The 13294-nt window shown below is 48.2% G+C and overlaps 1 long non-coding RNA gene across 1 annotated transcript; it reads right to left on the reverse strand.

Annotated features, from left to right (window-relative positions):
- Positions 1-10257: 10257 nt before the first annotated feature.
- LOC149335399 (uncharacterized) lies at positions 10258-13214 on the reverse strand. Its single transcript, XR_016284485.1, has 3 exons — positions 12430-13214; positions 12249-12362; positions 10258-10492 (listed from the first exon to the last, which is right to left on the reverse strand). It is a non-coding gene; the product is annotated as an uncharacterized LOC149335399 (long non-coding RNA).
- Between the last annotated feature and the right edge of the window lie 80 nt (positions 13215-13294).

Consider the following 13294-nt stretch of genomic DNA (forward strand, 5'->3'; position numbering starts at 1 on the left):
TGTTCCACTCTTGAAGGCGAAGCTTAAGCGTCCTCCAAGTTTTTTTCCTTTTCCACATAATGGGCGAAACTTTTTATTAATGCCTATACGCTCGAGCCCAAGTATATCGAATTATAGCTTCGGAACATCACCTTGAAAATTCTATCCTGAGAAGTCAGAACTGCTCGTTATTTGCACGCGCTCGAGGACCCAACTAGGCGACCCCGATGTCCACCTCCACCTCGAAGGCACTCCCTAGGGTAGGCAGACTGCGGGTGCTAGGCCTGTATTTCAGTCTAACGGCCGAGAGACCTACACTGCGCAGTTGCTGCAAAAGCAATCTGCGCAGGTGGCACACTTGGTACGCCGCATATCTCCAACAGACGTGGAGTGCTCAAAGGAAGTGACACTATGCGAATCGTGGAGGCGTTGCTAATCGCCCGTGTTAGCAATAGCTAAATCGGCTGAATTCCCTCGTGCAATCGGCGGTCAAGACAGCCCTCGGACTGCCCTCATGCACCTCGACACACCGCTTGCCCCAGCTGGGCCTACACAGCACGGCAGAAAAGCTGGTGGAAGCCCAAAGGATCGGCCAGCTCACGCGTCTTCGAGACACGTGAATAGGCTGGACCGTCCAGCGCCAACTATAGGCTACGCGGACCCGGCCACTCCGTATCAGCAGAGCAGTGTACCACGCCATCCCGCCCAAACTCGCAAGATAAAAGATCAGAGTCGCACCAGTCCCGAAGAACGTACACCCCGAGCTCCACGCCGGACGTAGGACAGCCAGAGCCAAGGCACTCAAGCGCCAATACGGCTCTGACCAAAAGCAGCGAAATACCCGTCCGGCGCAGACGCTATGTGACTAGCGGTTACAAATGCCACTAGCTGAATTCAGATTAGGGGCTCTCTTTGGGGCATGAGCTCGAGCACGGCTGCTGAGGAGACCGCCTATGCGTAGAACTGGCTTCGAAACACCACATGACCACACATGATGAACACCACGCCAGTCCGACATGTACAGTAATTACAGACTCACAGGCAGCGTGTAGCGTCTTCGCGAAGAGTACCTTATCTTTGCAGGCTTCGCGGGCGCGCCTTCAACAATCAATCCCGATATATTCCTCATCGTGCGCATCGTTTGGACACCTGGTCATGCCTCCCTTCCGGGCGCTGTCGACGGAAGCGGAGGAGGAATCAGACACAAAGGGCGCCTTCGTGGCTCTGCATACTTACACTCACATCCCAGAGTATTTCCGCACACAAAGAAGAACACTGCCGCCAATACACCCAACATTGACCAAGGCCGAAGATGTGGCATGGCGTCAACTCCAGTTTCACACGCATCCCACCTACGTCGCAAACACTTGTTCTTCCCCACCCTCTGCCCGGACAAATGCCCGAGCTGCCAAGAACACCGACCTACATTGTATCATTCAGTGAGTTATGGGTGGCGTTCCACCCATAACTCACTCCACCCCTTGGGTAGATGCCCTGTTAAGCATGTAGCCCACCGACCAGCGTGGGCTCATCGAGCGTGCCGAGAAGATAGCGGTGGATAACGAGGTCATGGACTGAGAGGCCTTTTCCTTGAGGCCGCTGTGACCGGTGCGAACTCGCAAGACGAGCTACAACTGCTCTATATGCTCTGGCTGGCCTGCAGAATCGCGGCGGCGCATGGATCCCTGAACCGAGGGCTCCACGCAAGAAGACAATGATGATGATGATGTCCTCAGGCTTTTATAATAAAACTTTCTTCCTTCTCTTCCTCCTCCCATCTCTTATGCAATAACCGGAAAGCGGCCTTTAAGGTAAATCCTCATATGAAATGAAAAAAAAAGGTAAATGTTTTTACCTACAAAAGGACGGCATCTTACAAGCTGCGTATCTACACTAGTGACAGTTACCAAAATAGTTACACTGCATCTAATGCGCGTTGAAATTTGTTGGCCTAAACACATATTTCCTCGCAAATTTTCGTCGTCGAAATTATTAGCGTGAGGAACCTACGAACGAGGCCGCACCCAGTCGCACTCTAGAGGAATTTCTTTGTTTTAAAAGTCCTCGCAGTGTTCCATGTACATGAATTCCATTTCAGCTGAATGCCGTAAAAAAAACCACACGTCGGAGCAAAAGGCTTTTGAGTCGATACGTACTTGCTTCCAAGACTATGTAAAGACCGGCTGTGTGTGGCTCGGGCAAGCTTCTGTGTCAGCTCATTTCCAGCGATTCCCAAGGTAACTTCGGACCGACAAGACCGAAGTAGACCCCAAGAGGATTGAAAGCAAAATTAGGCGATATAAAATCATTTGTTTTATGAAGTTGCAAAGGAGGACGGAAGAAGCAGGGGAAAGAGCAGGAGAAGAAGAAGTGGAATGGAGGACGTCGCCAGCAGGCCTCGATTCTTGGACGGCGAAGCTGCAGTTGCTCTCCAAGAGGCGCCCGTCTCTCCGCGCAGCAAAGACGCTGCACGTCAGCTGCTGTTCCTGGTGTCCGTCGCAGCTGCCACAGCGGCGATCGTGGCCATCGTTTTGACCATCATCAGCGTCTACCTCATCAACCGTCGGACGGCAGACAGCGACGAAACGAAGGGCGCCTTCTGCTGCCCGCGTCAAGCCGCAGAACTGGTCGCGTACGTCAACACCAGCCTCAAACCTTGCATGGATTTCTTCGCATACGTGTGCTCCATCGTCATCAGAAACGGGCACTCCAGGCGCCACGACAGAGATGCTGACCTCTTGCACGCTTTGGTCACAGGCTTCATTCCTAAGGACGCGGAGACACGCGATGCTGGACAGTTCCTCACGGCCTACTACAAGTCGTGCGTGGGCGACATTCCGCAACGAGAGCTCTTCTTGACTACCCTGGCATCCGCTTTTATCCGGAACGCATGGCAAAGACCCGGACAAATTGACACCAGAAGAGCGTTCGGCTTCATCGTCACGGTCTCAGTTAAGTATTTAATCCCGTCCGCAATATTCGTCGCTTTCAGGCCAGCCAGTTTATCCATACTGTTGAAGGTCTTTCTCATGTGCGATGCCAGTGGTGTCTTTTCTGATGCAATAGCCGCTACGGCCAAAGTACTGAATGAGTACATGAACACCACAAAGATCGAGCTAAAGGACGTGGCCAGTTTGGTACAAGACGTGTGCAAGAGGTTGTCCGCAGTCGTTGGTCACAATGCGACGTACACAATGCCCTCAGGACGCGAGGCCTTCAATCGAGAAGTCTGGGACATCGACGACCTCGAAGTAGGCCTGAGCTCTGTGGATTACTCGTTGCAAGACGTGAGATCGGTTGAGGTCCTGAATGTCCAGACGATCCGGCTGATCCACGACCTTATCGCCGCAAAGATGAAAGACGCCGATGGCCGCGCCGCGGCGAAGATTACTGCGTTCCTCGTGTCGCACAGCGTCGCACTCGTTGCGACGGGGTTCTACAAGGCTTACGACAGGTCCTCCCGGGTGCTTTTTGACCTGTGCGTGAAGAGCGTGACAATAATGTCGAAGACCTGGTATGCGTTCACGTCCGAAGTGTTTACCACCCGTGAAAAAGACGCCGAAGCTGTGGCAATGTTCTCTTTCGCGAAAAGAGCTGTCTATTCGGACTGCGAGAAGAGCTCGCTTTTCGAAGCTGAAGACCTCCATCGGCTTGCAGCGTTCTTCAAAGATGTTTCCCTGGTTACTCCAAAAAACGCCACTCGAGTCGTGGTGCCAAGACCATCACCCGTTTTCGCAGAGAATCTGCTTAGAGGCCGCGCGTACCATATCGACGTGGTCAGGGAGCGCGTACTAAGTGCGCGTGACGCGCGAATCGTCACCTACGAAGCCATGGAATTTCTCGGGGAACAACGCCTGATTCTACCGGCACCCATGTACGGCTATATATACTCAGGCCCCGGCGATAATCAGTTGGCGAACGCCGCTCTTCTGGGCCGCCTAATGGCGGAGGGTCTGTGGTACATGGTACTCTACAGAATGAACTGGACATTGAAGACTTTGGCGAACATCGAAAGTTTCACGAAGTGCTTTGTACACAACTACTTAAACGGCAGCGACACTGAGGGTCAGGAGATTGAGGAAGCGTCCACCGTCGCTGCACTGGGCCTATCATCAATCTCAAGGGCGCTTAAGAGGCCCGACTGGCACACTGTCAAGCTTGCCTGGAGTATTTGGCGCCTTTCGGAAGCGCAGCTTTTCTACATTTTGGGCACCCACCACCGCTGCCCGAAGGACTACGCGCCCGATGCTGTGCGCTACATCAACACGCCGCCGACGTACGTTGAGGACTTCGCGAGGGCATTCCAGTGCCCCTCTGGGGCGCCGATGACGAAGCCTCGTCGATGCCTTCTCAAATACGAGTCACTTGTAACGCAAGATGCGGCGGTTCTTCCTGGATTGACTGGGTTCTCCAGCTCTGTATAGCCTACGTGTGTACGTGGCTCTCAGGAGGAAATTCACTTTCCACGTTCTAGAGTGAGCGAGAATTTCCCAGAAACAACTCTCTGCGGGAATGTGTGCTGAAGACTTAAGATATTTCGCGATTTGTTTTCTTCAGATATTTGCGTCACGATTGTCAAGGCCTGTGTGTGCAAATTTTGTGAAGTGATTGTCTCAGGGGAAAAAAATATTTTGAGAAGATCTGCGCTGGGTGTTTTTGCCCGTTACAAGTGGAATATCTTTTTATCACCGTAATAAGCACAAACTGTCACTGGTCACAAACTGGACTGGTCACTGGCGCAACATGTAGTGTGACTGATATGGGCTTGGACGTGGCCATGACATTAAAACCGCCGGCTTTGTAATGACGAGGCCGAAGTACGGCGACTTATAAGCGGGCCATTTTGGTTACCAATATTGTTTTAGGTTTGTTTGCCCAAGTAAGGTCTTCAGAGCTCTTTAAAAATTTGGCCATCTAGGATGTTACCTTCAGTACGCATTGACGTCAGACAGTTTAATTTGATACATTGTTCACATTTATGATAGATTAGAGCCCAGGTTGAGTTGCAATTGCTGCAATAATTTTTTGTTTGTTTAGTTCTGGGGGTCAGCACCAGTAGTTTTGGTTTGGGAATGATTTTTGTTTCCTCCTGTCAGCAGTATTTTGATATTTTTTCGTGAGCGCACTCTGCGCTGAAGTCGTTAAGCAATAGAGTGTGGTACCGACTCCAGGCCTTGCTGCGTCGTGACTGGTCTAGTTTCTCACTTATTCTTGAATTGGCAGCGCACCATAAACACAGGCAGTGTGGAATAGAACAGAAGTGCTGTTAAGTCGTTTTAACTAATGTTGGTGTGTTTTTTTTTCTCATGCCCTGTGGTGAATTAAAAGTTGTTCTAAGCTATTCAATGAAATCAGACCAGTGGACGACTTCGCTGCGCGCGTTGTAATCTAGAAAGTGCTAGCGCATCTACATAAACTGTCCACTTTCCGAAGGAGTTTAAGAAGACGTCCTAGCTTCCCTGAGGATGCCACCGAAGTTCAGTACCTCCTGAATGAAGGGATGCCTACTCTTACCTCGGCTCGACAGCTTCGAAAAGGCTTTTGTAGCTGCGAGTGCACTGGCCGGTACCTTCGGCAATCGAGGTTCTATGAAGGCGAAGTCGTTGAGGGGGCTATGACGGAATGACGCCCTTGTCGTATGGAGTTTCAAATGGAGGAGCTCTCCGCAGTCCTTAGCACAGGCCAGGCGGCTAAGCTATCTGTCAACGACATGCCTAAGGTGGAGTTGCTGTCCTATATGATATTTTCGAATTTTTATTTCCTTATATGACAAGAAATACAAAAAGGTGTTTGGGCCCATAGCCAGACACTAGCTGCGGGCCCAATAAGAGATAAGTTCACTATTCGGCCTGCGCAACAAAATAACTCAACGAAATACTTAAATACGTTTCACTGTACTGTACGCAATTAATATTATAGAGCATCATTTGAAGGAACGAGTACAGAGGGCAAAACGCTTGCCTAGAACACGTTATGGGTGTGTTTCAGGCTGAGCACGCGATAACTTTTGGTTAAACAATGTCTGGATGTAAGCCTCTGCAGTTAAACTCAGGAGTTCATCGTCATATTTTGCCTTCCTGGTCGCAGCGGCTTTAGGAGCTGGGGAACACATATCTCGGTCGTTCTAGACATGTGTTTTGCCCACTGTACAAATAGAGGTAGTAAAATATACACATTGCATTACATGTGAGCTCCGCAAAAGCAACAAACTACACCTCTGGAAAGACTAGAAGCATTGAGTAGTTATTATACATAAGATTGTTTAGAGCAGCAGTAAACATTATAGACCGCATGACATCTTCAGGCCATACGTACAGCCGGCCAAATCTTTAGCTGGCGTGCGCGACGGCCGCTTTTTTTGCGCTCCGTCTCTTTACCACGAAGCAAACTTGCGGAAAGCTCAATATTAAGCACAGGGTTAGTGAGCCTGTGCTTAGATTTGATGTTTTCGCAAGTCTGCTCCGTCATAAGCGGCAGGAGCACGAAAACCACGGGCGTCACGCACGCCAGCTAAACATTTGGCCGGCTGTACGTTCAACATCAGTGCGCCGCTAAATTGTAACAATCGTTTGCTATTTAAGCGTTGCATGCGGAAAATTAATGTTCTGACTTATTGCTGCCATAGTGTTTCTTTGTGGCAATATAATCGTTCCTATTTAACGAAAATGGTTCATTGGTTTGTGTAGTGGCGTAAATTATTTTGCAAACGTTTAACTTGCATAAGGGTTTAATCGATAGACGCGAACTAGAGAGAATAACAAAGTAGTGTGCTTTGTACGAGTTCAGTATTGCGAGTTGAGTCCGCAATGCGCTCTTCTGAAGCCGCAGAAGGGGTGAACGTAAGTCGGATATACATACCACCGCCAGCCTCTATGCAGTAGCTGCTGTGCACGCTATGTAATTATGCTATTGTGGTGTGGCTGCATACTGCGGAAGATTATGTTCTCTTGCAGGTGCGGCTGTGAGCAGAAACTTGTTTTTGTTCTCTCCTGAGTTCTTTCCTTCCTCCATGCATGGTGACGAGGGTTTTTTTTTTTTCAGTTCACGTGGCTATAACCGTGACTACTATGACCTCTATGATTGTGCAGACGAAGCTACAAATTGGATTCCTGCAACGTTTTAAAAGGGGGACCGATAGAAAGTCCACCGATTTTTTGTTCTTAGTAAAAATAGATTCTGCAGCTCCTTCTGGGCATGTTGATGTTTATCTGGCAACAATAGATGCTTTACTATATTGCTAAAAGATTTCCGCCGCTCAATAAAAAGTCGTGACGTCTATGGCGAAAAAGACCCCGTGATCACCGTTTTGAAGTGAATTGCGTTGTAGTCGATGGTTCGACGGTATGCCGTCTGGCCAGAAATCATGGCTGATGAAGTTCGCTGGTCGCTGACCGTGGTCAAAATACAAATGACGTTTCGGGAGCGCTACGGCTCCCTTCTTCACGAGGAGGCTACCGTCTGGACGCCCCCGGTTTTTTTAGCACTTTTTTGTTGAAGTGTTTTTAGTGATTTGGTGGAGATCGGATGCAAGGTGCCATCGTCCTTGTTTAGTGTGTTAGCGCTCAGGGGTTGCATCTATCAACCGTGCCAGGGAAGTACGCCGTGAACACATCGTTCTAAACAACGGGATGAAAATAATCGAAAACTACTTGCAAAAAAACTGCTATCCACTTTGGTTCATCCGTAATTCTGAAAGAACATTGGCGCCACCGAAACAGCCTGCTTCCAGGCAAAGCAGAAATGATGACGCAACGAAATAGAAACAAGCCACGGTCATGTTGCAGGAATCAACGAGGCGCTTGCGTGCATTTTCCGCCAGCGCGAATCAATATTGCGCATGTCCCAACAAGCAAGATATGGACTGAGCTTTTTAACGTGAAGGATCAGCTCCATCGTGGGAAGTTTCCTGGAGTCGTTTACAAAATTGCCTGCGCCGACTGTTCATCAGTGTAGTACACCGACCAAATCTTTAACTAACTCGGGAGATGCGTCGCTAAATGCACCTTCTAAAGGTTCTTTTCGGCTACACCGCGAGCGTATTCATGCTGTAGTTCGACGCGTGAGAGGACATTTCGTGGTTCCTTTTTGTTCATATAATGTTCGAGTGGAGTACTTGCGTGTTTAGATCAAAGTTGTCAGAAATATTCATCGTCTGCTACTACGAAGAGCCTGAACAAGCGGAATACGCAGCAATGGTTCTGGTGGCGCATTTGCACCTACTCTGGGTAAACGACTTGTCCGCCATGAAAGGAGTGGTAGTTTGCCTAAAGGAGGAGGCCATATGGACCAGAACCATTGCTGCGTATGCCGCTTGTTTTGGCTCTTCGTAGATGCGGACGATTCGGATTTATAATAACTTTATCCAAACAGGAAAGTACTCCACTCGAATATTACGTGAAAAAAAAAGAGACCTCCTAATGCCATCTTAAGCATCAAATTCCAGCATGAATATGCTAGCGGTTTAGACAAAAGCAACCTTTTACAAGGTGCATTTATCAATGCAAGACCCTAGCCGGTTAAAGATTTGGCCGGGTGTACATAGGCGAAACAAAAGACTTCACGAGAGGCCTGAACGGACACCAGAACGACGTACTATTGGGGACAAAACTCTCCACGACGCACACCCGGGAACAAAAGCCGATAGCTCCGTACGTTCTTAGGCAGTTGATTAAATCCAAACTTGCGAAAGTGATAGTCGGACTTACGTGTTCCAGTGTGCTGCAGTGAAAACGGATGTTCGTTGGCAGGCGTGGCACCTACGGACCTAGATCGCCTTCTCCGCGTCCTGGAGACTTGTCCGTGACAGTACGTACCGAAAAAGTTACAACGAACACAATCGCCGAGCACGCGAAGGATACTGGCCACCAGATTAACTGGGACGAAGCAAAGATAGTGAGAATGGAAAATAATGCGTCAGCCTGCCGAAAACCTCGAGTCGCTTATCATCCAGACCACGCCTGGATGATAAGTAATTTGTTTTTTGACCATAATCAGTGACCAGTGCGTTGTAGTCTAGTCCCTGGGTCCGCGCACAGGAAACTGTGTCGATGCACCGCAGGTTAATTTTACTTTTGAATCCGGCCAGTGACGCAGCTATATCTGTATTTCGTTTTTTTTTTGCCTTTTCTAGTTTATTAACGCTATGTTTCCAATTAAAATAACGTCTTTACCGTCAGTGTCTTCTTAAAATGACGGTGCTTCGAATTACAATAATATTATCTATGAACAGACAGCAAAGTATGTTGAAGCCAATAAGTCGTTAGTTCTATGTCTCTTTTAGTGGAAACGTATCTGGCAAAAGCGTCATGGCTCCGAAAAGGCTTATCAGAACCTCATCTCCGCACTTGAAACGTCTGCTCCTCGGTCAGCCCTTTTCTGGTAAAGAATAAATAAATAAAAGCGCACGTGTGTGCCCCTACTCGAATATCAAGCACAATTACCCGCACTGGCATGACATTGGTACATTGCATAATGTATTTTTGTTCGCAACGAGTAATTGTTAGCGCTGCTTGTAACTTTCTTAGTGCCAGTCTTCTGGACTGTTTTGTATTCCAGTCGTGGTAGTACTGTGTATTACTAGAATAAAGGAAAGGAAAGAACCTGGCCACACTGTAACTATTTGGCTCAGTGCTGGAACCCGAACATCGGCCTGCAGAGAGGGAAGGGTAATAATTGGAAATTGTGAACCAACAGCAACTATTCCCTATTCCCTGCTTACATACTTCTCATGGTTCAGTCCCTGGTAGATAACGTCCTTTTTGGCCAGCATCAGCACGCGGGCGTTTTTGCCTACAGTACCACGCCTACACTGCAAACCGAAAAACACCCGGATAGGAGTAAATGGCTCATCGCGTAGCGCACTCCCGAAAAGGTGTTTCATATACTCCTCAGAATAGGAGTATATCGTCTACTCCTCTGCTTGAAGGGGTACTTTCGGAGTGCTAGAAGGAGTAAAGTGTTACCGCTGTGCAGACGGGAGTTTATTTAGGAGTAAATTTGTGATCACAAAGGAGTTAGCATGGCAATTAATAGAAGTATTATATACTCCTTTGCAGCTACCTTTATAGTACATTTCAGGAGTACGTACCTGTTCCTTTAAGTAGTTTTGACAGGAAATTTTTGGAGAAATTTTCCTTACTCTAGGGTTACATTTATGATTCCCAGACGAGTATATTACTTCACTTGATGCGGAAGCCGATTTGAAATAAAGTATTCGTATGGAAGGCTCATTTTAGAGCTTGATATTCCAGGATAAATGCGTCGATGAACTTACACTGATTTATTTCAAACAATATTTTATTGGGTACAAAACATTTGAGACATGTGTTCGGCAGCTTGCTTTCGACGGTTACAGAGAACCAACGTCTTGGCCCCTGTAGAAAAGAAGAGTACCTTAACCCGCGCTGTCTTTGGGTACAGAATTGAAATACCCAAAGGAATGAAAATAGAGATGCCACACTTGAAAGCAAGGAGGGAACCTTGAAATGCTTCGCTGTCAACATACAGGCTCCTTCTGAAAGAAAGATTAGAAAAAAAAGTGCATCAGAGGAATTGCACCTCTAAGCTTGAAGTATGACGTGCTTCAAGTGTAGAAGTGCAATGTCCCAAAGCCGTTCAGAGTGCACTTTTCAGTAAAGTAGGTATTATTGAAGTTTAAACGTTTTTGATGACAAAATATTAGCTAGCAGAACATAGTAGGCAATCAACTAGCTAATACATACCTGTACCCTGTCGGATGACAGCCGCTAAACGCGGTTTTCAGGGAATCACAAATTTCAGAGAGCCGCTTTCGTAAACGTTAAGGCAATACGGCGAATGGGAAGCAGCATCGATAGGGAACATTTTCCCCGCAAAGCATAAAACTCAAAAAATAAAATGATCTCACTGAGGCACTTGCGCATTCGCGCTGCCTTTGACTGCGTTCCTGCACCGAAAGAGGCCTTGAGGTATAATATTCTTTACTTGTCAGAGGTTCCTCATGCTTTTCAGGCACCATATCAGAACCAATTATTGAAATCAGAACATGCAAACAAAAGACAGCGCTTTGCATACACGCAACGGAAGCCTACATGCAATTTCCTTGATGGGAGAGCCCGCAGCTACGCATTTTCAGGACGTCGTCATTCTGCGTATAGGTCAAAGGCAGGGCGAGGGTAACTGACATATCAGGCATTGTTAGGAATAGAAAGCTACCACCAGACCCACCCTCCCGCCGCCACCTGTCTTCTGTTAAGCTTTGCCCTCACATTCGTGGCCAGGGTTCAAAAGAAAACATTCTAGACAGGTCTATCTGGCTGGGAAAGGAATATACTTTCAGGAAAGAACGCTAACCAAAAAAAAAAACACGTTTCGGAATCTTCTTGGTTCTTTCAGCAGGTGTGACTGCGAGTGAGTCACAGCTTGCCTTTTTTAAGCCTGCGGTTAGTCATCCGCCGGGTCACTAGTCGTAGACAGTTGATGCAAGGATAGTTCCCTGGAAGTCAGTCTTGTCAACCCGCGCTTCCTTCCTTGTTCATTTGTTTGGCATCCGCTTTGTGCTGCTTCAGTTTTTCTGGGAAATGCTTGCCTTCGCCAATGTACTACGTCCAGCACGAGCAGGGGATCTTGTACACTGGCGTATGCTTTATTCTTTTTCTTTCGCTGCCTTCCCGGGATCAGCAGTCTGAACCGGAACGCTTGCCTCCACGAGTTTCACAAAATGGAATGTGTTCGGAAACTGCACGCGAAGTGGAAACTTCTTTTAACATTTTTCAACTGCGAAGAGCTTACAAGATAACACATTTTGGAACTAGACGCCTAACCATCCAGAAAGGCAGCGTTCACTATGGTTTCCACCTCATGTCCGCTGCCGAAAATCGCTGCAACGTTAAGATGCCACCAACTCGGAAAATGTAACAGTTTAGCTAGTCTCCTTGAGCGCTAAGGCGTCGCCATGTCCTGTGCTATGACTGAAAAGAATAAAATCGCTTGCATTGTTTGCATAACAAGGCCCTCTTAAAACACAGGAAAGGAAGGAACCGATTAGGGCAGGGTTCTCAGCACTGTTCGTAATAACGTGACAAAAACTCACAGACCCCAAGGCTGTGCATTTTCACTTGTCATTGCCTGTACAGCTTTTCCATATTCATGGGGCGTGAACGCATGAAGAAAATTTGGTCCCTAGAAGAACTGACCATACTTCCAGCTGTACATGTTAGCGTAACAGCCACGACTGCAGTGCCACACTCTTTTTTCAGCTGCATGCAACAACAAATCTCTCAGATACTTACTTCATGCCTGCTGTATGAGTTGGCTCCACCGGACCACAATGAAGCCTTTGCTGTTTTGCTGTTCTCGTTAAGCCTTTCATCTCGGCGCATCCGTGGTTCACAGCAATACGCACACTGAAAAGGGAGCGGCGTTAAGTGCATGCGCATCTATGGCATCAAAGGAGAGTTTAATACTGCTTACCAGTACACACGACTAAGATAATCAGGTCTTTAGTATTCTTGCAATACAGCGAAAGAACGAGGGGCCGACGATGTCGAGAAAACTGGTGCGTCACACACACACCGCCATGTCGGCGCGGCGAAACGGCAGCGGCCAACACTTGTATGCTGCGTAGACAATGAATGACTAGCCGCTGCTTCTGCACATATTGCTGGCTTGAGTGAGACGTTCATTGCAGCACGTTACTGCTAAGGTCCATGATGTCCAGTCTTACGTCACGACAAGAGCGCGCAAAGGAGCGGGTGGCAAGCTGGCGGCTGCGGGGAAGTCGACGCGTCACACACCGCCATGTTGGCTCGACTGAGCTCGGCTGGCTAAGCCTCTCGCAGACTGCCGTCGCAGGCGATGCAACACCAAGCGTTCTCCGAATACACTGGAGGCTTCACAGGCACTGTCTGTGGCGCACATTGGTGCGCGAGGCTGCGGCGATCCGGTGTCTCGTAACATGACAAACGTGCGTGAAGCAGCAAAAGCAGAGGCGAGAAGCGACCAGGCAGCGACGACACAGCCGGCTCGTCACCTGCAAGTGCAGCGAACCGGCAGCTGCCACTAGGCGGCGGGCAGACACTAAGGAGTGCATAAAGGGCCTGAAGGAGTATTGAAGCCGACATGCTCCTGCTTGGAAAAGTAGTAAAATCATGTAAATGCTTTATTTTACTCCTCGACTTCGCGACGGCAGTAAAAAAGGAGGATTTCCTCTTTTTTACTACTTACCGCCGGTTGCGCAATCTTCAAAAAGGAGTTTAAAAGCGGGCAGTAGCCATTTATACTCCTATTTGGGCTTATTTGTGTTTACAGTGTATGACAGCACTGTTAAACTGGCGTA

The sequence above is a fragment of the Amblyomma mixtum genome, chromosome 7 (genome assembly GCF_055824585.1).
Source record: "Amblyomma mixtum isolate Tamu chromosome 7, ASM5582458v1, whole genome shotgun sequence".
Taxonomy (NCBI): Eukaryota; Metazoa; Arthropoda; class Arachnida; order Ixodida; family Ixodidae; genus Amblyomma; species Amblyomma mixtum.